The sequence below is a fragment of the Carlito syrichta genome, unplaced genomic scaffold (genome assembly GCF_000164805.1).
Source record: "Carlito syrichta isolate Samal-C Ts95f unplaced genomic scaffold, Tarsius_syrichta-2.0.1 Scaffold305650, whole genome shotgun sequence".
NCBI classification, from domain to species: Eukaryota; Metazoa; Chordata; class Mammalia; order Primates; family Tarsiidae; genus Carlito; species Carlito syrichta.
The window spans coordinates 233,594-260,743 of NW_007249746.1; the positions used below are offsets into that span (position 1 = coordinate 233,594).

Consider the following 27,150-nt stretch of genomic DNA (forward strand, 5'->3'; position numbering starts at 1 on the left):
CCCAACACGTCGAGGCTGCAGTAGCTGTGAGTGTGGCACTGCACTCCAGCCTAGGCAACAGAGTGAGTCTCTGACTCAAAAAATAAACAAACAAAAATTGAAGAATTGAGACAAACAGCAGAGTTAATAAAGGATTCTCTAACTTCAGTGATTCCAAAATAAATGCCATAAAAGACAGTAAGAGAAAGGATGTATTTATGTAAATGAAAATGTAATGTGACTTCTTCTCCCCCAATCCTTATTTGAATGGTAATAAATATGCCCATGAGTCCAATATGTAAACAAGTTCATATATTTAAGTGGTACAAGTTGCTGGTGCCTATTAGTACAATTACAAATGATAAATTCAGAAAAGCATACCAAAAGACAAAGCATGACTATATCAGTCCATATGAAAATGATGTAAAGATTGAATCACATTCTATCACCAAATTAGGCAAAATACTTGCCTTCTGAGAAATTAGGAATATTATGACTACATCTTCTCAAAAACTTCCACTATAATATAATTCTGAAATGGATGGACCACTAGTTCAATCTAATACATGGAATTTCTTATATTCCAAAGACAACCTATCATTTCCCATGAATGGTCTTCAAAATATAGGAAATTCTGTATTTTGGATCAAATTAATGGTCCAATCATTTCAGGATTCAAAAAAGAATAACAATGGAGACAAAAACGTGGAGGCATTAAATAGCATAAATGCTTTTTTACTATGCCATAATCTCCACAAGTACACGAAACATTTTCACGCACATAAGAACATATACTAGCACAGTTCTGGGGCACAGAAAGTATTCAGTTTGCTGAATTACACTAGAATTCTTCTTAGGAAAATAAGCCAAAAGCACACAACTGTTAACTGTTTATGTGTGTGTATAGTTTTTTAAAGATTACCATAAAACTCTTAAACACATCCAAAAATATAAAATGCAAATTTCAAATGGCAGCAATATTAGGTCAATAACTTTCGAATGGTATCAGTTTGCATTGGCAAATTAATTTTGATATTAACAAAATAGATTATAACTAAGACATCATCAGAACAATCTCTCTTCTGTGTTACAGGCTTCTGAAAGCAAACACATCTTATAATGAAATTGCTTTACTCTCCCCTAGAACTAGAAAAAAATTTTTTTCCTATCTCACGTTTTACCTTCCTCCCGTAGTTCATCACCATCTATTTCAATCTGGGATGACGACTGCCTAGGCCAAGTGTACAAACGTCTTCCTGTCCCTTCACTATTCTGTGCTACTTCCTCCATTTCCTGAACCCAAAATATTTTTTGTTCTTGGCTCAGTCCTTCATTTCCCTGATGTACACCTCCTCTAATAGTATATCTCAAAAGCATAATGCTAAAAAAAAAAAAAAAAGCAAGTTGCACAGCTATATGCAACATCCCTGGTATAACAGCACTTACATAAACTTTAAAAAATATACAACGCAATATTATATTGGTTTTAGATTGTTTTTCCACATTAAAATATCAAAGTATGTTCTCCTCAAAAGAGTAAGAATGTATAGAATATAACAAAAGTGGGGGAAAGGAGACCATTAAATGTCAGAGAATGGGAACAGAAGAAAAATGAACAGATGTCAGAAGAAAAAGAGGACAAAGTGTACCAATGACACAGTGCTGTAATAACAATTCACTAGAGACTTTACATATGCACACAGGTAGCTAAGTTAGTTATTTTTATTACTAATGGAATATGTAAATGATGTCAAAAAATACTTTTGAAACTTTTTGAACTGCTACATGAATATGCACAAAAGTCTAAAGACTTGTAATAGTCCCCTTCTAATTTCTGCCACCAATCAGTTATGTGACATAGTGTAACTGACTTATATCCACATAATCATATGCTTTATTTTATGTAGGGCAATCTCAGAGGAAATTCTGTAAGTGATGTAGAAGAGTTTTAAGAAGAGTCTCTTGAATATTTGACTTTTTTTCTAACTCATCACAATATACTTCATTCGTTTATATGTCTGCCTCACTACACTGTGGAGCATTGGAGAGCAGCATTCTGATTTTATGCATCTCTATTTTCCCTAACACCAGTATGAAGTCTACCATAGAAGGAATCTGATGAGCACTCAATAAAAGTGTGTTGCCTAACAAATATAGTCATTTCTGTTTCATGTAAGCACAAAATTAATAGAGAATTCTCTCCAAAGCCATAAGAAAAATAAAAGGGGAAAGAGACATGACCAAGGAAGTAACTTATGCATTTACTTAAAGCATAAATAGTATCCTTTTCATGAAATACCATTGAACAGATTCAGAATGGAAGCCTAAAGATCATAATAGAGTGGAAAACTCCATATCTTAAATTTATTTTAATGTATGTCTTTTCACTTCACTTCTCTGAAACCAACAGGCAATAATGATAATAAAGGCAATATCATTAGGTTAGTAGCTAAGTTAACTGTTTTTATTAATTGTTTTAGGTACCCTATTAGACACTTGACATGTATTATCTCTTTTATCCTGCAAATCAGCTCTTCAATATGTATTATTACACACATTTTACAGATTAGAAAAATTGAGGTTCAAAGAAGTGAAATGATTTGTTGAAGATTAAAGTAAAAGACAGTGGCAGCCAGAATTCAGTCATATTTGTAACATACTTTGATAAACACAGTAATATTATTTTCTACTTTAAGAATATATAATTCACATATATTAAATGACTGAAGTAGAAATTTGCTCTACTGATTTTGACACTGGATATATTAATAACCTACAAAATTGAACAACAGTTAATATTGTGGTTAGATAAGCTAAGCAACTCAAATTTCAAGAGCCAAGTCAACTTACAATAATGTACAGTTGCTAAATGTTCACTAGACTAAATAAACGAAGGCTGATTTATACAATGAGATACTAACCAGCAGTCTCAAACAACGTGTCTGTTAGTGTGTGTGTATGTATGGGGAGAGAGGGAGAGAGAGGGAGAGAGAGAGAGAGACATGCCTTTGATATTTTTTTTCAGCGAAAAAAATGAATTGGTAAAATCCCACTTTTGTTTCTACCCCCTTCAAAATAAGAGATAGTACAGGAAGCAGTGTAGATAAAAGGAGAAGCAACAGCAGCTTGAAAAAATATTCCCCAAAGTGTTGATAGTTGCTCCCTTTGGGGGAGAGGGGAATGACTCATTTTCTATCACATAAAATTCTGTATTAATTACATTCTTTGCAAGATGCATGAATTTGATCATATAAAAAATATAAATGAGGCATTAAAAACTCTTTCTCGCCGGGTGCTATGGGTCACACCTATAATCTCAGCACTTTGGAAGGCCAAGGTAAGAGGTTTGTCTGAGCCCAGGGATTTAAGACCAGCCTGAGCAACTTAGCGAGACCTTGTCTCTACAATAAAATAAAACACAAAATTAGTCAGGTGTGGTGGCACGTGCCTGTAGTTCGAGCTACTTGGAAGGCTGGGGCAGAAGGGTTGCCTGAGCCCAGCAGGTGGAAGCTACAGCGGCCATGAGTGTGCCACTGTACTCCAGCCTGGATGAAAGAGTGAGACTCCAACTCAAAAAAAAAAAAAAGCAACCCCCCCCCCGACTTTCTCTCTAGAGCCTTCAAGTGCTCCAAAAGTTAAATTAAAACTTTATTTTACATTTGATATTAATAGTAAGAATAAAAGGCTTAAAGAAAATGTAGGGCACCTATACTAACAAGAAAAACTGTTAACTCCAGGAAATGAGAGGTAATTTACTAACCCTTTTATTTGCCATTTCACCACAGACTCTAGAAGGTTCCTATCTCTATTCTTTCAACATACAAAACTACAGTTTTGTTCTAAAAATCTGGGGAAATTTTTTTCTAGTTTACTAGTTACAGTTTGTTTATGTAGGCTGTATGTACTTATGTAGGTATATGTATGTGTGCATATTTAAAATCTTGAATACAATAAAACCACAGCTCCCAATCATGTTTTAGAATTATATCTTAAGTTCTATAGTCTAAAATTATTTTTAAAAATACCTTCCACCTGCAATCAAACAAGTACATGAAGACAAAAGCCTCATTTACAATGTTGTGAATGGTATACCCCTGGGGTTATACAGCACACAATTTGTGCAACAATACCCAAGAGCCCTGTCAAGACACACATTCACCATAGCTACTTACCTAATAATGAAAATTTCAAAATAGCAAAAATTTCCATAAATAAGAAATGGTCAAGTAAACTATGGTATATCCACAAAATGAACACCAAAAATAATATATATTTCATTGATATGGAAAGTCGTTGATACAGTTAAGTGCAAAAAATGGGCCACTAAACAGCATTTGATCCCATTTTTTGTTAAAAAAAAAGTATATGATAGGAAAAGTGTAGAAGAATATCACAAATACCAATAGTAACTCTCTCACCATGGTAAGACAAATGGCTTTTGAAAAACTCATCTATATTTTCTAAATTTAACACAATAAACATAATAGTCTAATATCGATTTTTTTAAAAATGACATCCTGTAGAATTAAAATGAAACAAAGAGATCTTACATTATAGGATCTTGCTAGTTTTTGGTTTTTCAAACCATTTGACTTGTATGAGAAACATTTCCCTTCCATTCCATCTCTTCCCTAAGAGAGAGATGTAAGGGCATTTCTAACTTTGTATTTTTATCAGCTGCCTTTCAAATTGTGCTAATACTGTGGTTGTTAGATTTTAAAGATTAGTTATTATTAAAATCCTGTTGTTGATTTTTTAAAAGATATATAATTGAGAGATCAACCAACCCAGTTGAGGTCCCATAAAGGGTATATTCCAGGAAGGGTATACAAAGTTTCTTACCCTGGGAGTTCTACTTCATAAATGGATTAACCCTTGGTTCACTAGAAAATTCTGGAACAACCAATTTTCCAATATTGATGCTTTTCACCCAATTTACTATGAAGTATATATATGTATTTTTTTTTTGGCATTACTTTACTAGCAGCTTTTCACCACCAAAAAGCCCAAGATTCCTGGCAACCAACAGAGGAGGTTTTTTTCTTCATAATATTTTACTGGTTTCCAGGAAAACTGCCAGTAGGAGGCAGCAATGACTGACTGTGGCAACAGCACGGCTCTACTCTGCACAGTAGTTAGCTGCTGGCTTCATTCTTCTGTCATTATATAAGCAAGATGACACTGTTCTCTAATCCAGCCAAAGCTGATAAGTACCATCAACCTGTCACTTCCTACATTTCAAATTCTAACATCACAGCATCAAAGAGTTTTTACATTTCGATTTCTTTTGCTGGCAGCAGCCGGTAGCCTCTCATTCTCCCACGGTGTTCTAATGCTGCATTTGCACACCGGGGTTACTCCCAGACTGAATAGCAGGTCATCCCCTGCTCACTGAGCTCATCTGTGGCCCATGTGCTAGGCAATTTAGATCCAATCAGCCCTTATTTAGCTCAAGAGTAATGAGCAGCATAGTGACACAGACTTAAGCCTGACCCTCAGGACACTGCTCATCAAGCAGTAAAACTGTGACAAAATCATTCATCTTCCACCCGCTGGCAAGAAATAATACTCGCACTCACTGTATTACTTTTCAAGATAAAAAAAAAAAAAGTCCTGAATTTTCATGATGTGAGACATTAATTTGCAGAAAGCTGAATTCCCTTAAACCCCCCTGTTGCTATGAGCTCACCAGGGGGAAATAGGCCTTAGGAGACTGAAATGGAATAAAGAAAATTGCTCCAGCTTTCTTTTCATTTTAAATAAGCCTTAAATCTGACAAGAGATACCCTAAAGAGAGAAAAATATATATCTTGTAAGGTAAAGAAGAAACAATTGAAATTAAGAGTTTCAAATGCTAGTTTCAATCCTTGTTTGTTCTCAATTTTGTTAAAATGTAAGTAAATAAAATTTAAAACAGAACAGTTACTCACCCTTCTCCACAAGCAGATGAAGAAAGGTAAGGACCTGTTCCTTAGACAATATGGTGGCAAAAGTAAATTTATATCATAAAACCAAAATGTATCCTGATGTTTTTTATAAAATACATCCTATAGAAAATAGCTTTAAGGTAATAAGATAGTGAGAATAGCTAAGAATATTCTAAAACTATAATGAATCTACTTGTTCCACAATTTATAGTGCCTTCTGAGGTTTTATTAATACAAAGTAATTAATTATGCGGATAATTAAGATGGTTTCCTTCCCTCACTGACATATCACATCAATAAGAAAACATGTCTGATAGCTTACTGTACTACACTTTTTGGATGCAAATGTTAAAATTTGACTTGCTTCCTCTGAGTAATTCTTTTTTAAAACCAAAATCCACAATGCCCGTTTATCTCACTGAGTTTCTTTAAACTAGGCCCACATACTGAAGCCGCAATCTCAGGTGTTTTTAACCTATTCCATATTTGAGAAAGAGTTAATTTTAGCAAGCCTGTCACGAATGGGATTTACTAGTCTTCAATATATTTATTATGACAACATGTCTCTGGTTTAAGAAACATAGCACTGTGTGGTGCCATGAAAGAGCACAGTAGAGATGCCTTCCTACAAACTCATTGCTGAATTTCATCTAAAGCTTCAAAGATCTGGGTGGTCTAAATACCGATAGTGAACCATGGGGTTCAGACAAGGAACCACCGTGACATAAATAAGATTGGGAAAAGTAGTTTTCGCCTCACCCCAACATCTTTTGATTTATTACCATTTGCTAAAGAGAAATATTCCAGTGGTTGGCACAGAAAATAATCATGGCACTTCTATTCCCTAAACAACTGAGCTGATCCACTTTCAAAAGAATGAAATGCTTTCTTTACAGACTATATTTCTTTTGTCCTTGTCCTTGTATACAATGTTCTTCATCTCAATTTCTGTTTCAGAGTGTTCTTTCTCCATTCTTACCTTTTTCCTCTGTAAGCTTGAGAAGTAAATTTTCTGGGTTTTATCCTAGAAAAATCATGTTTTTGGTAACTTCAAATTTTGGTAACAACTATGAATCAGAAAAGAAATCATGAAGCACCATTCATCTACTTCTTTTCTTTTTAAATTTATTTTAGAATCGTGGGGTGCATGACAGGATTTGCTACATAAGTACACTACATGAAGGTCAGGTGTGGGCTTCGGACTAGTCCCTGTCCCCCGCACTCCCATCCATTCAGGTCATGGGGATGATGCCAGTGGGTGGTCTGGTGTCCCTTATCCTCACTCTCTCTCCCTTAACAGTGCCCAGTGTCTGCTGTTCTGTCCTTTTGCCCATGTGTCCAATGTTCATCAACTTTTGAAAATTAGGAGTAATCTTGAAAAAAAATCTAATATAAAGTTTCATTTACTTCCCAGTTTATTTACTTTTATAATTATTAGGAATTAGGGTTAAATATCAGATCTGACCTAGATAATAACTAAACATTACAAGACCAGGGGCACAGCAAATTCAAAAAATAGAAGACTAACAGGGTGGGGAAAGTTCATGGAACCTTTGGTATCTTTTCTTTGTCACTAGTATTTTGAATTTCACATAGATGGGCCCAGCCGTGATTCTATTTTCTTACATTGTGCTGGAGTTACTCATAGACCCTTTCAATACAGAATCTTCAGTTCTGAGAAATTTTCTTAAATTATTTTATTGATTATTTCCTTTACTCCATCTTCTCAGTTCCTTCTCCCAAATACCTTCCTTCCAATCCAATCTCGGTGTAGATAACCTCTACTTTTACATTCAAAGTGTTCCTGTAGACCCAGTCTTAATGAAGAGGTTCCCAAATCTCTCAAAAGCAAAGCTCAAAGAACCAACTTGCTCCACCTGTTTCCATATTTCAGTGGGAGAATAGTTTGATGATAACAATTAGAAAAATAAGAATGGCCCAGAAAATATTGAGGTAAACATGGTGAATTTTACAATAATACCAAAAATCTTTCAATTAATTGAGAATGGACCTCAGATCATCTTCTGGAGGTCCTTTCTGCCCGGGGGTACTTAGGAGGCAATAAACACAGAGATGAAATGCAGATTAAATGCATTAAATCCATATCCTGACTGTACTTCTGTCTATATTCGCGTCGACGTTGGCAAGAACTGCTGGATAAGCAGGTAAAATTTAGGAACAAGTATAAGTCATTATCAAGTAATGCGGATGACTGAAATAATTAAAGTATGAAATGGTTAAGAAAATATGATGGTCTGAATCACATCTAAGTTTCTCTCTACTTTCTTAGTCTTTTATGTATAAATACATGAGAACATATCACATATGCTTCATTTGATTAGTTCACTGATATATCCCAAGTGCTTCAAAGTAGGCACTGAAAAATATTAGTGGAATATGTTGAATAAACAATTTTTTGCATGAATTTCTTCCCGAGGAAAATAATTACCACACAAGATAGAAAACAATAAAGGACATTAAAGATTCAGAAAGTGTTAAGGAAATTTAAAGGGGATAGATATTTGTCAAAACTGGTGACACATGGACAAGCACACATTTCAGAGAAGTTTGGCATGAAGGATAATAATATTCACATAAAAATGAAGAAAAAGTAAATAAAAAAACCCAACATATACAGAACACACTGGAAGTTTATTATGATTCATGTTGTAGACAGGTGCAGCATTAAGTCAGTACTATCCCTTGGCAGGTCTTTCTGCTATCCACTACAGTACCTACTAAGTGTAGTTACTGAGCACTTGATACATATCTAGTGTTACCAAGGAGTTGAATTTTTAAATTTTATATTCTTTTTAATTTAAACTGTCACACACAGCTAGTGCTACCCTATTGGACAGCAGAAATCTAAGCAGATGTTCATAGGTATTCTATGAGATGGATATTACTTTACAAATATGCAGGTGAAACTTAGAAAAGTTCCTAAGATTGCTCTACTGGTAAATGGAAGGGGTAATTTGAACTTAGCTTTAGTGACCAGAAAGCCTCTGCTTGTTATACTATGCTTTGACGATAGCAACTATCACACACTTCTAGGGGTTCTTTAAGAAGCAGAAGCAAAAAACACAACTTACTCTGCAGAGCTTAGTATCTGGAATACTAGGTCCTCTTATACAGAATGTTCTCTGATTCCATTCCCAACTCTCCTCTACATACTACTACTTTCTGAAACTACCTTTCAGTTCTTCCCAAATCCCTCTAGTTTTTTTCCTCTTTTCTGTATTCCGCCAACCCACGTCCATGTCTACGGTGACCAGCACTGACCTATTTCTGACTTATGATTTAGACAATTACTTTGATTCTCCTGATTTAATCTTCTTCTAAGCAGTGATTCTCACATGATGTCAGTTTAACTGTCCTCAGATCCAGGTCTACTGTCTTGGCTATGCTCTGGCCCGAGCCCCGAATTGGTTTTGAATAAACAAAGTTAAGAAAGACTTCAGGATTTCTGGAGAATAGTAGTTCCATCTGACTAAAGAGGAAATCACAAGAAAAGACTACAGATGCAAGTAAAGCCATACTGTGGATGGCTTTGGAGACGATAAGAAGAAATGTAAAATATTTTTTTATGTCTATCAGAATATTACTACAGATGTGAAAACACAGAATGATATAAGACTTGTTCTCCAAAAAGGTAAGTATGGCAAGAGAATATGATATGAGCACAAACAACAAGAGAAAAAATAGATAAATAGGATTTTATTAAAATTAAAAGATTTTATACTGCAAAGGACAACATCAAGAAAGTAAAATAACTTCTAGAATGAAAAAAAATTACAAATCATATATCTGATGAGGAATTTGTATATAGGATATATTTTTAAACTTTTAAAACTCAATAATAAAAAGGCAACCCATTTTCAAAAAAGGACAGAATCTGAATAGATGTTTCTCCAAAGAAGATATAATGGTCAATAAGCATATAAAAAGATGCCCAGCATCATTTGTCACCAGAGAAATGGAAATCAAAACCACAACGAGATGCCACCTCACACCCACTAGGAGTACCACACCAAAAAGACATTTGTAGCCTCTTGAAAACCATTTGGCATTTCCTCAAAAGGTTAAACAGCTACAATACAACACAGCAATTCCACTCCTGAGAATACACCCAAAAGAAGTAACCATATATGTCCACACAAAAACTTGTATGTGACTGTTCACAGTAATATTACCAATCACAAAAGGTGACATGTTGCATAATTCCATTTATATAGAATACCAGAATAGGTAAATCTATAGAAGTAGAAAATAGATTAGTAGTTGCTAGGGATAGGGTGTTCGGGGGAAGAAAATGGGAAGAACTGTTAATGGGTATAGGGCTTCTTTTTAAGATAATGAAATATCAAAATGTTGCACAACACCATAAATATACTCAAAACCAATGAATTAAATGGCATGTGAATGACATCTTAATAAAGCTGTTGACTAAGTGAAATGTATGGTAGATGAATTACATCTCAAAAAGCTGTTAAAAAAAGATGGTCTAAAAAGGGAAGGCATTGGAGGCAAGGGGGTTAGGCAAGCATTACTAATGTTCGAAAAACAAAAGAAATGGCAGCCATGAGAGTAAAAGAAAGATGATGAAAGGGATTCGCCAAAGAAGACTTGAAGGGAGGGAGGGATCAAATGGATATAAAAGAGAAAGGAAGGATATACATGTACCTTAAAAAATTACCTTTCTAGGCCAGGCATGGTGGCCCATGCCTGCAATTCCAGCACTTTGGGAGGCTGAGGTGAGAGGATTGCTTGAGCCCAGGAGTTCAAGACTAGCCTAGGCAACATAGTGAGACCTCGTCTCTGCAAAAAAACCAAAAAAATTTGGCTGGATGTTGTAGCGTGTCTGTAGTTCCAGCTACCCTGAAGCTGAGGCAGGATTGCCTGAGCCTAGGAGGCTGCTGCTGCAGTGAGCCATGACCATGCCACTGCACTCCAACATGGACAACAGAGTGAGACCCAACTTAAAAAAAACCCAACTTTTTCTACAGCAGCACTTCGCAACAGAGAATCACAGCTTTCAACAGGTTCATTGTAGTAAGGCAATGTTCATGCTTCCTACAGTCCTGACTTTGTTTTTAAGGAATCTGATTCACTCTACAGTCAATAAATCATTTACTGAATAGCCACTATGCTAGAGGTACTATATTAGGAATGGGTGAAAAACCATCCAAGATAAGTTGACACACACAAATCCACTGAAGTTGCCAGGTATTATAAAGTGTACCACAAAGAAAAGATTATAAGTTCTTTTGAAAATAATAGTAACGATAAGGCTAGCATTATTAACACTCACTGAATACTTAACAGGCAGTGTGCTTGTTAACCACCTATATTCAATATTGCATATGATCCTCAAAATAATCCAGTGAGGGAGGTACTAGTATTCTCATTTTATGAATAAAGAAGTCAAGATCTGGGCACATTTTAAGTGAATCACTGTGTACTTACGCAAGGATAACTCACATCTTTGTAGCAAATCTAATTGGAGACTAAATAAATAACCCAAAGATTAAATCCTATACATGAAAAATTAAGTAGATAATCTATTTTTCACCAAAATACAAAAGAATAAATACTGCCAAGCTAATATAGAGAACAGTCTATAATACTGGATGAATATATAAAATATGTAATATAAACACAATGAAAAATTTAAGCATAGAAAATAAAATAAAAATACTATTATATATGTAAATACTCAATTGAAAGTTAAATAACATATCTAATGATGAAAAGAAACCTTTTCTCTATACATTTTATAAATTCCAGAAATAATAGGATTCATACCTTCCCTTAGAAATCCCTATGCTTTCCCTGAAGCCACCAAAATGGTAGACAGATCACTCTTGGTAAGCAGCATATCTCTACTTGATTTTTCAAATAAAAACTAGATTTTTCCCATGGGGCATACACATGTGTTTCCCCTTGCTCCCAAATTATTAGAAAACTACTCCAAAATGTGCATCAAATTATATATGATAAAACAGCAAACACTTTGGATAAACTGAAACATCTGAATTCAACTATAGAAATACGTCATTTGATTACATTAAAAACAATATCCAGTTTCAAATGTGTTTGTTGTAAACTTCTTTTCAATAATTAAAAGCTGTAACCCACTGACACTAATAGAACATGCAATAACAAAAGGAAGAAAAAAGCTTGGATGCTGTCTATCATTCCTATTTTTCCTGAAATATCATGTAAATTATTTGGCATATAGCAGACACTCAAGATATCAGTTCCTCCTGTACCACCTCTTTTCCACCTGGACAACCCCCTGTTATCTGACTGAAGAAAAAAAAAATCCTTGTTTAGAATAAATAGAACACCAATAAAACTATTGAGCATGAAAATATTTGATAATACATACTCACACATACACACACACACACTCCAAATATCAAAACGGATATATAAAAAAAGATAATCTTCTAGCCTTATGGGGAGAGAAAAAAAAGTGATTTCAATATGTATTTTAAAAATGTGTTTGGAAACCAGGGAAAATAATCTTTTAAGGAGTTGACTTTAGCACACTGTATCTCAAAAAAAGGTTACCATCACTTCTGAACTTTCTTAGTCGCAACATTTAGCATTTAGGCAAGTTCTCTGTTGCCTTTAGACATCTTTAAAACTAGGCTCTTGTTAAATACAAAATAGGATGTCAGTTGATCAATATCCATTTGGCTTAAATTCGTAAGTCCACAACCTCCCTTAAGTAGTAGAACAAACAGGTACAAAGTCTGAAAATTTATTGTTTCTTTTAAAACTCCAAATGATATTTGTAGATGCCAAAAGGCATTTTGAAATCACTCACCCTTACTTCAGTAAAAATGAAAAAGGGGGATGGGGAGGAGGGAGAATCTCAGGAGGCCTTGTATGTCAAGTTTTTGCCCAGAGCTAATTTTCATAGCTGTGTTATAAAACTCTGAAAATGGAGGTTTATAATGGAAATGCTGACAGACCCTAACTATTGCAGCATGAATGGATATAATTAAAGAAAAGCTTTTGGCTACACCTAACTCCATAAATGAAAGACTGCCATTTTTATATTAACCTCAAATAACTGCAAGTGAGAACTAGAAATGTGATTTCAGAAAGGTAATATGAAATGTTAAAGATGACTGCTAAAACTATTTGACATTCGAAGTTTTAAACACAGGCATTTAGTTAACATAACCAAGTCAGTATTTTCATAATGCTACTTAATCAGCAATAAAGAATGCTCTGGTGAGCCATCAGCTCCAGTTAGCAGAAAGTGGCATATGAAGTTATTATTTCTTAACAGCCTAGAGGGAGCTGCTTCTCCCTTTAATCAGTGATCTTAGTTCCTTCCTACCTATAATTTCTCTGTCATATAGTTATAAAACTATTACCCAGTTCAAATGCGCACACACATACACACACACACCTGCATATACATTTATGCAAGGACCGGTACCTTATTCCCACCTGAATTTGAAAACAGAAGAGATTGCTAAGGTAAAATATTTCATTCTTTCCCTTGTCAGGGATGCAGCCAGGAATAAATATCATCAATCTATATAATCCATCTTCCTTACCTAAACCAAAATTCAAAGAATTTAGCTCTGTTCTTAACGCAAAAGAAATACCTAAAGGGTTTTTTCTTGTTTGTTTCTTCTCCCACTTCTCCTTCCTTCTTTCTTTCTTTTTAAGGTAAACAATACTCTCTGAATACTCTCTGGGCCCTTCCCCGAAAGATTCCAAACTAAATGCTTGTCTGCATTGACAGTATCTGCCCTGGAAGTGCTAAAAACTGATGGGATAAAAGGAAACTATCCAGGTCACTGTTGCTCTTATTATATACTGTACTCAGTCTTCCTGAAGAACTGTGTGAAATTTACAGGATGGCAGTGCCTAAAATACGAAAGCATTAATAAAGACTTGCAAATTACCACACCATTCTTATTCACATAATGACCTCATGCTTCTATCTGTTAAAACTGCTTGGGAAGAGGGAAAGGGATGAAAAATTACCTATTCGGTACAATGTGCACTAATGGGAGCGACGGGCACACTTAAAGCCCAGACTTCCTCACCACTATACAAAGCACCCATGTAATCAAAAATCATCTGTAATTCTAAAGCTATTGAAATAAATAAAACTTTTTAAAAACTGCTAATTTAGGCAACAAATTGTGCATGATTTAATGAGATTTTTACAGCAATTTTTTTTCCAATACAATTGAGCAGTATAAGACATAACCAAAATACATGTTTGTGCAGGGAACCAAATGTTATCAACATGAGTCCTTTTATCATAGGTCAGTACTGAAGGCCAACAGCACAATCCTCTCACCCTCCATCCCCACTCTCCAGAGGATAGCAAATTACAAACTCAATCCAGAAGCACCTAAAAAAAACCAAAACTCCTCATATCAATGTAAACTTACTTTCACCTTCTATAATCGACAGTCTTCGTTATCCCCTCTGCATTTCTGAATAGTGACCCCACAAATTAACAGAGATGCACTACAGCTTAACAATGTACTTACAAGCAATATTTTCCAACAATCTTGAAACAGCTTTGGCTTTAATTCTAAAGAACTTCTACTAAACTGAATTTAAGAAGCAAAAATTTGTTTTTATCACAAGAAGTGAAATTTAGATGTTTGAAATGGTGCAAACAAATCAAAGACAAATTATTATAAATAACATGTAGTTTATTGGTCTCTACACCGTTCATTTTTTCCAACTGACTAATTAAAAATAAAAAAGAAATAATCAAAAGTCTCCCAGTAAGCAACTTTTTTTTAAAGCAAAAACAAAACATAAAAGCACTCAGAAGTATATAAATAGTAGAAATAATTTCAGGTTTGCAAACAGTTTGCAGGTTTCATTCAATCTACCTCTAATCTATAAAAAAAAATGTAGTGGTATGGTTAGTTTTGGTTTAATTACTTGTAAACTATTATAAAGATAATATAAGCTATTTGTGTGAGGTTGCACTAAACCTATACTTCACCACTATGTGATATGCCCATGCAACAAAAGTGTACTAGCACCCTCTAAATCTACAAAAAAAAAAAAAAAAAACTTTAAAAAAAAGATGGTATAAGAATGCAGCTGTGGTACAGTGTGTTAGGTTCAGAAAATCAATTGTAAAAATCTGTTACTTTAGGTAAGCCGTAATAAGTGTTCATGTTTCTATTTTTTCATCTATAGGAGATGGCAGTGTTAACGCAGAAATAAAGGAGACAGTATTTATAGACTGTAAATCTTTCAAGAATATAAGAATTATTCTTGTGCTTCTAGGTACTATTTTTGAAGAAACATGTACCAAGAAAAGTTTCAGTTAGGAGCTTCAAGACAAAAAGAAGTTAGTGAATAAATATAAAACTTGCTTTGTGTTTTTATTTTTAAAAGACTCACTAGCTTTCAAAATAAGTCTCATTTTCCTATTATCAAACTCCAACTAACATTATTAACAAACTTGTTTTATTTCTTCTCTTAGAATGCACAATTTTCCTAATTATACTCCATATAATGATATAAAAATGAGAATGGAAGCTTTTTTATACATTATTAGGGAAAATAAAAACTGGTACAATGTATTTTTAGGGGTATGAAATTTGGTAACGACCATCCACATTTAAAATGCACATCCATCAATTAATTCTTGGGAAATAATCTACAGATATAAGTACAAGTACACAGAAATGCATGTATAAAGATATAAATAAAAATATCTATAATAACATAAAAAGGTAAGCAATATACACTTATAATACTAGGAATTGAATAAGTGAAGTTTGGTACATCTATATCACAAAGCACTAAAACATCATTTAAAAGAATTGGGTATGTCTCCATGTACTAGCATGAAAAGTTGTCTAGGAAATATTAAGTGAAAAAAGGAAGCTGCAAAACAAAGGAGACCCATTTTGTGTTTTAAATATAAATAAGAGGAAGATGTCTAGGGGTTCTATAAAAAATCATTTTAGTTCTGTGGAACAGAACTACAGCAAAGTATCTCAACCTTAGCACAGATAAAGTTGAACCAGAAAATTGTTGTAGGAGCTGTACTGTGCATTGTAGGGTGTGTAACAGCAGCTCTGACCTCTCCACACTAGATGCCAGTGGTGTCCTCTTAGTTGTGACAACCAAAATTGAATCCAGACATTGCTAAATGTCCCCAGGAGGACTAATTCACTCCCAGTTGAGATCTACTGAACTACAGAAGAGAAGCCGAGAAGAGAAAATTTTACTTGTATCTCATTTTATTTTTTACCATTTCTATCATGACAATATATTACACTCACAGTTTAAAGTTAATTTTAACAACAACGAAAAGAATGCCAGAAATTTTTAACTAAAAAATTAAAAGTAATTGTCAGATATGAATATCTGTTTTTAAAAAAAAACATTCTGTAAGAAGGGAGTTTATCTATCTTCAGTGGAAAAGACAGAAACATATATGGATTCTGACTCTTTTTTTCTCATGACTACCTCTTCTCATTCTTATTCTTATCTCCGAAATCTTTTAAGGACTGTAGTTCTTCATCAACAGAATGGTTTAGACCAGCTCCTTCCTCTTCCTTCTTGTTTTGTATTGTCAGACAAATATACAAAGACAAACTAAAACTGGTACTAGCAATGTGGAAATTTCGGTTGGGCGTGGTGGGTGGTTCACACCTATAATCGCAGCACTTTGGGAGGCTGAGATGAAAGGACTGCCTGAGACCACAGGTTTGAGAACAGCCTGGGCAACTTGGCAAGACCTCATTTCTACAATGAATCAAAAAATTAGCCAGGCATGTAGTTTCAGCTACTTGGAAGGCTAAGGCAGACGGATCACCCGAGCCCAGCAGGTCGAGGCTGTGGTGGCTGTGAGCATGCCACTGCACTCCAACCTGGGCAACTCATTTAAAAAAAAAAAGAAAGAAGAAAAAAGTAACGTGCAAATTTCTAATTTGCCAAGAAGTACAGGAAATGCCACTTATCATTTATTTTAAAAAATGAACAAATAAAACAAAGTTGACATTTGAAAAAAGCATAATATCTGCTAATAAATTCTGCTAAACTAAAAACATATAAACATAGTTCACGCAGAAGATTCAGAACACAAGCTTCTACTTATGAAACTGGATAGTCATTTCTTTATTCATCTATCCATCCATCCAAAAACTTGAGAATTTTAAGATTCTTACTTAAATATAGTTTACATTGAGAAACAAGGAGATAATTATCAAGAACTCTGACTAAACCTTTATAACTAAAACTGATGACAGCAGATGAATATAAAAACTACATAATACCTGATGAGGAGTGAAAACTTGTGGATAAATCAGCATAAAAACAGGGTGAAGAATACACAAAGGTAAGTTAGTAATACATCAATTTGAAAATGAGTAAGTTTCCAAAATTTGGAAATTTTACCAAGCTTAAAAAATAGATCCCACATTTATTATGTGATATTAGAAGGAGATAAGCAGTCTCTTCATTAATTTTGGACATAATTTCAAATATACAACTTTCCCGTGACAGTGAGTAACTACAGTCCATAGTATTCAGAGAGGAGACAGCTAGAGAAAGGCTAGGCAGACAGACAGAGCTGGTCCTCCGGTAACAACGTAGCAAATTTTCGCCCGGCCTCTCCGACGATGCACTCAAGTCGGTAAACAAGCTCCCTGCCAACCTCTCAAACTAGAGCTTAAGTACTCACTGCTAGGATAGAAAAACGACCAATCAGCTCGCTGCCAAGTACAGACCAATCAGCTCACCATTTGATCCCTAGCTCCTGTCAATTGGTCCTTAGTACTGACCAATCAGAACAGCTAGTGCCTACCAATCAACTCACAGCTAGTGCTCAGTCTTAGGGCTATATAAGCACCGGGTTTCAGCTCCTAATCAACAACCCCTTCAGGTCCCCTCCCATTGTGGGAGCTTTTTCTGTCCTCTGGATAAATCCTGCTTTCTCACTTTCTGGTTGTCCATGTTCCTCATTCCTCCTGGGCATGAGACAAGAACCCCAACCTGAAGAGCTGCAGAAGATTGTTAGAGCCAAAGAGCTGTGCATCCCGGAGGCCGGCTTGCCAGCTGCAGAGCCAGCTGAACCAGGAGAGCTGCCGGAGGAAGGCAACACTCTGAGCTGAGACACTCGGGGCTTGGCTTGCCAGCCCACCATATCAGCAACACTCTCATGGTTTGGCTGGCCAGCCCATTGGAGCCAACACTCTGGGGGCTAGGCTTGCCAACCCTCTGAGTCAGCAACACTCTCGCAGGGCTTTGGCTTGCCAGCCTAATAGAGTCAAAACTTCTGGGGCTAGGCTTGCCAGTCCATCGAGCTGACCCTCTCTGGGGCTCAGCTGGCCGACCCATTGTGCTGACACTCTCAATGCTCAGGCTGACCTGAATAATCCATATCAGTATCTAACTTTCTTTCTTTTTCAGTATGCTTATGCTTTATTACTATAGGTAACACTGAAAACACATCATGCATTTAGGGTTACATTGTCCACAAAAAGCATTAAATACCAACCAGTCCACTCCCCCTCAAAACCAAATAAACAAAGCAAACTCCTCTGTAATAGTCATGTTAAAATCATAGGATATACTTGTTTCTGGGTTCCAAGCCCAGTCCCAGTTTCAACATTACTAGATTAAAATTGTTAACATTTTTAAACCACATCTAAGCTTTTTATAATGCCCTCAATCCCAAGAGGACAAAAAAAAAAAAAACATAAACTGCAGATCCTTATGTTAAAGGGAAGGAAAAAGTTAGTGACGGGGAATAGGCAGGAAGAAGTTATGGCAATACCAGAATTCTACCCAGTACTGAGAGAAAAACAAAAGGCTACTAAGCAACAGATCATGCTAATAAAAAGTTAAAGGAAGCTGGCCAGAATCTAGCTACCATAAAGTGATTTACTTTTTTCTTTTTTGAGTTGGAGTCTCACTCTGTTGCCCAGGCTGGAGTGCAGTGGCATGCTCACCACCACCACAGCCTCGACCTGCTGGGTTCAGGTGATCCTTCCACCTCAGCCTTCCAAGTAGCTGGAGTGATTTACCTTTAAGGAGTCAATGTTTGCTCTGAACTAACCATTTTGTTCAACCTGCTTGCTCAGTGTCTGACAATTTTGCATGTGTATGAACCCAACTTATCTTTTTTTTTTTTTTTTAAGTTGGAGTCTCACTCTGTCACCCGGACTGGAGTGCAATGGCCGCTCCCGGCCACCACAGCCTCGGCCCACTGGGCTCCGCGATCCTTCCGCCTCAGCCTTCCGAGTAGCTGGAACTACAGGCACGCACTACCACGCCCGGCTAATTTTTGATTTATTGTAGAGATGAGGTCTCGCCAAGTTGCCCAGGCGGGTCACGAACCCATGGGCTCAGGCAATCCACTCACCTCAGCCTCCCAAAGGTGCGGGATTACAGACTGAGCTACCGAGCCCGGTTTACCCAACTTATCTTTCCCAGCATGACCCTAACCTAGGAAAGCTAAAGAGAGCATTACTGAGCAAGTTGTTTTTTAATCACTTATAAGAAAAATTATGGATCCAAGAAAAAAAAAGATGGAATTTAGCAAAATCTAAACAATATTTGAAGTTGAATTTGGACTACCTAGAGGATTAAATTTAAAACAATACATACATGAAGTGATTCAGGAGACAGGAAGTATCTAACTTAAGAACATGTACTTCAAAGTTTAAACTATTATGAGAAAAGGGCCTAAAGGCAATAAATGTCATAATCATTGTTCTGATCCATCATTAAATTTGAGTCTGACTATATCTGCACATTTAATAGATCTGCATAATTTACATGAATCTGAAAACAGTAAGTTTTATATAGGTTATTGGTGTTATTGATAGAATGATTCTATGTTAACTTCAGAGCAAACTGGATTATTTGGAAGTATTTGATTAGAAAGCAGTTGAGGCTACAACTTAGCAGAAAAATTTAAAGAAACATACAGTTTTGAAAATAGTATAGTGGCCAGAATTTCCTTCTACACAAAATTCCAAATGCTTGAGTAAAAAGCCACCTTAGACTTGAGCTCATGATTTTGCTTGGAATATCTGTAAAACACCTCTAGGTAAGAGTACTCTCTGAAAGGTACCAGGGAAGGAAAGGCTAACAAAGGCATGGTACTGAGAATGCAAGAGCTGCTCTGAGTTTCGTTTGTAGCTTGTGTTTGCACATAAACTTTTTCTTTTTAATTACTACTGTTTGATAAAAACAATTGAAGACTACAGATTTAACATTCCTAATCTGAAAATCCAAAATCCAAAATGTGTGAGCACTAACACGATACCACAAATCAACTGACCTCATGTGACAGGTGACTGTCAAAATTTTGTTTCATTCACAAAATTATTTAAAATAGCATATAAAATTACCTTGAGGCTCTATGTTTGAAGCATACATGAAACAATAAATTTTGTGTTTGGACTTGGGTCCCATTCCCAAGATATCTTATCATGCATATGCAAATATTCCAAACTCTGCAACACTTTTGGTCCTAAATATTTCAGGTAAGGGTTCCTCGGAGGTGGGGAAGATGGCAGCCGAGCCAGTCAGACTATGCGAGTTCCCATTTGAGTGTGTGTGTGTGTATGGAAAATTTTGTGTATGTGCTGGTGAATGAGTGGGTGTGTGAGTGGCTGACTGAGTGAGGGCTAGGGAGCTAGCGGCCAGGGCTCTCCTGGTGCAGTGGCTGGTGCCAGAGCACCCGGGCTTGGACCCTAGCGGTTCCCAGGACGCAGAAGCCGAGCACCATTTTCTTTCTTTTCTTTCTTTTTTTTTTAAATCAACAAACCCTCACTGGCAAGAAAACGCTGGGAGAGACTGTATAAGTGGAGCTCGTAAGATGATGGCCGGTCCTCTGGTACAACAGCAGGTGCTGCAGCTTCTCTACCTCGTCCCTGGCTCTTCCAAGGTCGCAGAAGCAGAGCACCATTGTTGTTGTTTCTTAATGGACAGAAGTTTTCCTTTGGAAAAGCAGTGGGGAGACACTATTGCTCCAGGCGCTCCCTCACCACTGAAGCAGGAGAGGCTGCTCCCGGCTTGGCCTCATCACTCCAGCACCTTGCAGGGCGCTGGAAGGGGCTGCAGACGAAGTCCAGAAGCAAGTTCCCATGGAAGAGGACAAGAGAGGCACCCACCACCATACTGAAGGCGGGCGGGAAAGTGCTCCGACTTGCTCACCACAGACCAAAAGATCTGATCTCTGTGACTGGCGGATCAACTACTCAGGGCTTGATCCTGGCCCAAAGGGAATACCCTGAGAGCACAAACTTCAGAGGGAAGTGCTGAGTTCCAGGTGCCCCACCCTCTACCCTGATCCAGCTGTGTGACAAAGGGCGTGGCCAGAAGAGGAGGAAGAAGAACTCCAAAGAGGTCAGTAGTGAATCCAGGCTGACCCAAAGCCCCTCCAAACCCCCTCTTCCCAGCAATCCTCTGAACATCAGACTCACACAGCTGGGCCACGACTGAGAGGGACAAACCCAGGTGGAGCCTGGATGCCAGTCACAACAGGAGAGATCCATTTTAGGATAGGTCTGGCTGGGGCAAACCAGTGAGAGTACATACCTGGGGGGCAGAGACAGTCCCGTACCTCCCCACCAGAGATCTCCCTGACCATAAGAGAGTGGGAGGGTAGGCCTGCAGCCCCACCCACCTCTACTGCCCCTCCTAAGTCCCTGCTTTGTTCCTGGAGGAGAAAGTGAAAGAGGTGGTGGCTCTGCAGGAGAGAGCTGATTAAAAGAACAATTACAGAACCTGCCACAAGGGAGCAGGATTGTTTGCTTGTTTTTATAAATTTTCAATTATTTTTTAATTAAAAAAAATTTTTTTTGACTGTTTGCTTGTTAGTTCATCTATTTTTAAAATATTTTTCCTTTGTGCATGAATGTGTATGTGAGGGTTTAATCGGGATCATCCCCGCCCCCCAATTTTTTTTAAATTTTTCTTTCCTTTTTCTGTTTCTTATTTCTTTTATCTGTCGTTTTCTGCTTATGTGTGTATGTGAATGACAGAGTGTTCATCTTTCAATTTTGTTGTGGTTGTTGGTTTTTGGTCTTTGGTTCGTCTGGGTCTTTTTTAAATCCATTTTTTATAGTTTAAGGAGTATGTCAAGAGATGTGTGAGGGCTCAATCTGAATCACTTTTTTTTTTAAGCTTCGGTCTTTCTGTTTGTCTTCTCTATTCACTTTGTGCTAGGCATGTGTGTGTGTGTTTAGTTTTCTTGGGGGTCTTTTGTTGCTGATTATTTTGTTCCGCTTTGTTGCTATTCCAGTTTGTTTTGGATTGTGTGTGTATGTGTTCAATTGTTTTTGCATTGGTTTCTGCTTTGCATCATCATATAGAGTGGTAGTGGGGAGTGGATCTCAGGGAACACGGACCACAATAAGTGAACATTTTAATTTGCAAGTAGTATCTGATTCTCAGCACCCCATCCCCCACTTTATTCAAATTTCGAAAACTACAAGAGACAGAAAAGCTCCCATCCACCATCCCATTTCAAAATAGAACAAATCCAGAGCCTGGATCAGGGAAGAATAGAGAGGTCTGAGCAAATGTCAGAAGGCAAAGTCTCTCCCACTGACATTGAATAACAGAACTAAAGAGAAAAGCAACAGAACCAAAGAGAGAAAGCGAAAGGAAGACCTCAGGCAATTTCAAGTGTACCAAAGACAAAACTCCTGAAAAATCAGACCTTGGTGCCCAAACAATGGAAGTCACCAACGACTGGCCCCAGAATACCACAGAGATTAAGGAATGGATGGAAGGAGTGAATAAGCCTCAACAGGACAAGATGCAACACTGAAAGAACTTGTAGCAGAGATTTTGGCAGTAAAAAATTTCATCCAGGAAATAAATAAGAAGATGACAAGCATGGAAAGCAGAATTAATCTAGCTGAAGAAAGAATCTCAGAACTTGAAGACCAGAACATGGCATTAACCCGATCTGCAAAAAACATAGAAAGAAGACTCAGAAAGAAAGAACAAAGCCTACAAGAGATGTGTGATTATATCAAGAGGCCGAACCCACACCTGACTGGTATCCCAGAAGAAGAAAGGGAAATGGAGAACAACGTGGAGCAAGTATTCCAGGAAGTAATCCAAGAAAACTTTCCCCATCTCGCCAGAGATGTGATGAGCCAAAACAAGAGATAGAGAACTCCCACAAGGCATAAAATGAGAAGACCAACCCATAGACACATAGTAATTTGCCTACACAAAGTAGGCACAAAAGAAAAAATCCTAAAGGCAGAAGAGAAAGGTCAGACTACTTCCAGGCAAAAACCAATCAGAATAGCAGCAGACCTATTGACAGAAACACTTCAAGCAAGAAGGGACTGGAGCCCTATATTCAAAGTCCTCAAAGATAAACAATTTAAACCAAGAATTTCCTATCCAGCCAACCTCAGCTTCATCAGTGATGGAGAATTAAAATCCTTCCCGGACATCCAATCCCTAAGAGATTATACAGCTTCCAGACTAGCTCTACAGGAGACACTTAAAAAGGTATTAGGCACAAAAGAAAGAAAAAAAAATTGACCACACACTTCCCAAGAGAACAGCAGAGCACAGAATCAGCAGAGAATACAGCACAACAGGAAACTTGAAAACACACACATACATTAACCCCAAAACCAAAGAAAACAAGCGAACGAAAAACTATATAAGAACCTCATGACAGGGATAAACAATCATACTTCAATAATCAGCCTGAATGTGAATGGACTAAATGCACCACTGAAAAGACACAAAATGGCAGACTGGATAAGATACCATGACCCAATTATTTGCTGCATCCAGTAGACTCATCTCACTTCCAGGGACGCACACAGATTCAAAGTTAAAGGTTGGAAAATGAGTTTCCAGGCAAATGAATCACAAAACAAGGCAGGAGATGCAATCTTAACATCAGACAAAACAACCTTTAAGCTATCAAAAATTTTAAAAAATGTAAAAGGACACTACATAATGATAAAAGGTTCAATCCATCAACAAGAAATATATATCCTAAACATATACACACCCAACACAGGAGCACCAGCATTTATAAAGTAACTACTAAGTAAACTAAAAAAGATACTGACTCTAACACTATTATAGCAGGGGACTTGAATACCCTACTAACAGTCCTAGATAGATCATCGAGGCAAAAAAAATTAGCAAGAAGATCCAGAACCTAAACTTGACTCTCGACCAAATGGACTTAACAGATATCTACAGATTATTCCACCCAACAACCATAGAATATACATTCTACTCATCACCACATGGAACACACTCCAAGATCGATTACATCCTTGGCCATAAATCAAGCATAAACAAATTCCAAAAGGTTGAAATCTTGCCATGCACATTCTCAGACCACAGTGGAATACAAATAAATATCAACACCAACAACATATCCCCAAAGTCCACAAAGACATGAACACTAAATAGCATGATGATGAACAACTACTGGGTCAACACTGAAATCAAAGCGGAAATTGAAAGATTCCTGGAAACAAATGAAAATGAAGAAACCTCTTACCAAAACCTCTGGGATACCCTGAAAGCAGTTCTCAGAGGGCAATTTATATCTCTATGAGCGCACATCAAGAAAATGGAAAGATCAGAAGTTGAGAACCTAACAAATCACCTAAAGAGGCTGGAAAGAGAAGACCACCAAAACCCCAACTTTAGCAGAAGAATCCAAATCACCAAAATAAGAGCCTAAATACAGGACACAGAAGACAAAAATATCATCGAAAACAACAATAAAAAAGCTGGTTCTTTGAAAGAATTAACAAGATTGATGGGCCCCCTAGCCAGAATGACCAAGAAAAAAGTCCAAATAAACACAACCAGAAATACAGAAGATCAACTCACAATTGACCCTGAAGAAATACAAAAGATTATCAGAGATTACTATGTACACCTATACGGAAACAAACTTGATAACCTAAATGAAATGGAGAACTTTCTGATATTACGCAACCTCCCCATGTTGAAACAAGAAGACAGCGAGACACTAAATAGACCAATAACAACCCAGGAAATTGACTCTGTCATATGAAAACTACCTACCAACAAAAGCCCTGGATCAGATGACTTTCCAGCAGAATTCTACAAAACGTACAAGGAGGAGCTAATACCAATCCTATTGAAAGTATTCCAGGCAACTGAGAAAGATGGCATTCTCCCCAAATCATTTTATGAAGCTAATATCACACTGATACCCAAACCAGGTAAATATCCAACAAAAAAAGAGAACTACAGGCCAATATCCCTTATGAACATAGATGCAAAAACCCTCAACAAGATTCCAACAAATCAGGTCTAAAAACACATCTCAAAAATCATCCACCATGACCAAGTAGGCTTCATCCCCAGGATGCAGGGCTGGTTCAACATTCGCAAGATCATAAATGTCATTAAATACATCAACAGATGTAAAAACAGAACCACATGATTATCTCATGAGATGCAGAAACAGCTTTTGATAAAATCCAGCATCCCTTCTTGATAAAAACCCTCAAACACCTAGGTATAGTAGGAACATACCTCAAAATAGAAATAGTAAGTGCCATCTACAATAAACCCACAGCTAACATATTGCTAAATAGAAACTGGAAACATTTCCCCTGAAAACTGGAACAAGACAAGGCTGCCCACTCTCACCCATCTTGTTCCATATTGTTCTGGAAGTCCTCACTTGGGCAATTAGACAAACGAAGGAAATCAGGGGTATCCAAACAGGAAAAGAGGAAGTCAAGTTATTCCTTTTTGCTGATGATATGATATTCTATACCTTGAAAATCCAAGAGAATCTGTCAAAAACCTGCTTGTACTGATAAAGGACTTTGGCCAAGTCTCAGCGTACAAAATAAATGCGCAAAAGACAATTGCAATCCTATATACCAACAACAAGCAGGCAGAGATCCAAATAAAAAGCACAATCCCATTCACAATAGTGACCAAAAAAATGAAAATCTTTGTGTCTTCCTAACTAGAGAAGTGAAAGACCTTTACAATGAGAACTACAAAACACTGCTCAAAGAAATCCAAGAAGACACAAACAAATGGAAAAACACTCCATGCTCATGGAGAGGAAGAATCAACATTGTTAAATTTAAAATGTCCATCCTACCAAAGGTAATCCACAGATTCAACGCAATACCCATTAAATTATCAACAACATTATTCTCAGACCTGGAAATGACAATACAGAAATTCATATGGAAACATCAACAACCATGAATAGCCAAAACAATCCTTAGCAAAAGAAACAAAGCAGGAGATATCACACTTCCAGACTTCAAACTTTACTATAAGGCTGCAGTAATCAAAACAGCTTGGTATTGGTACAAGAACAGGCACACAGACCAATGGAACAGGATAGAGATTCTGGAAGCAAAGCCTCAATTCCTCAACCAACTCATCTTTGACAAAGCCTCCAATAACAACCACTGGGGAGAGGAGAACCTATTCAGTAAATGGTGCTGGGAAAACTGGTTGATCACACGCAGAAGACTGAAACAGGACCCCCTACCTATCACCATACACAAAAATTAACTCTAAATGGATCAAAGACCTAAAAGTAAAACCTCATATAAGAATCTTAGAAAATACAGGAGACAACCTTATGGAAATTGGAACTTGGCAACCAATTCCTATTCAGAACCCTAACGGCCAATACCTTAAGAAATAAGACAGACAAGTGGGATCTCATCAAACTAACGAGCTTCTGCAAAACAAAAGAAACCATCAAGAAAGCAGGGAGACAGCCCACAGAATGAAAAAAAATATTTGCCAACTGTGTATCTAACAAAGGCCTAATATCTAGGATCTGCAAGGAACTCAAGCACGCCTAAAGGAAAAAAAAACAGCCCCCTTAAAAAGTGGGTAAGAGACATGACTAGACATTTCTCAAAAGAAGATATACAGGCAGCCAACAGATACATGAAAAAGTGCTCAGCCTCACTCATCATCAGAGAAATGCAAATCAAAATCACACTGAAATACCACCTAATCCCCGTAAGAATGGCCATCATTAATAAAACAAACAACAACAGATGCTAGCAAGGATGTGGACAAAAAGGAACACTTCTACACTGCCAGTGGGAACGCAGATCAGTACAACTTCTTTGGAAGACAGTATGGCGATTTCTGAAAGAATTAGAAATTGACCTTCCATATGACCCAGCAATTCCCTATTGGGAATGTACCCAGAGGAACTCAAATTATTCTACGAAAAAGATAC

The 27,150-nt window shown here is 36.9% G+C and overlaps 1 protein-coding gene across 1 annotated transcript in view; it reads right to left on the reverse strand.

Annotated features, from left to right (window-relative positions):
- The window catches only part of MMS22L (MMS22 like, DNA repair protein), a 138,999-nt gene that overhangs the window by 60,781 nt on the left and 51,068 nt on the right, over positions 1 to 27,150 (reverse strand). The window lies entirely within an intron of this gene.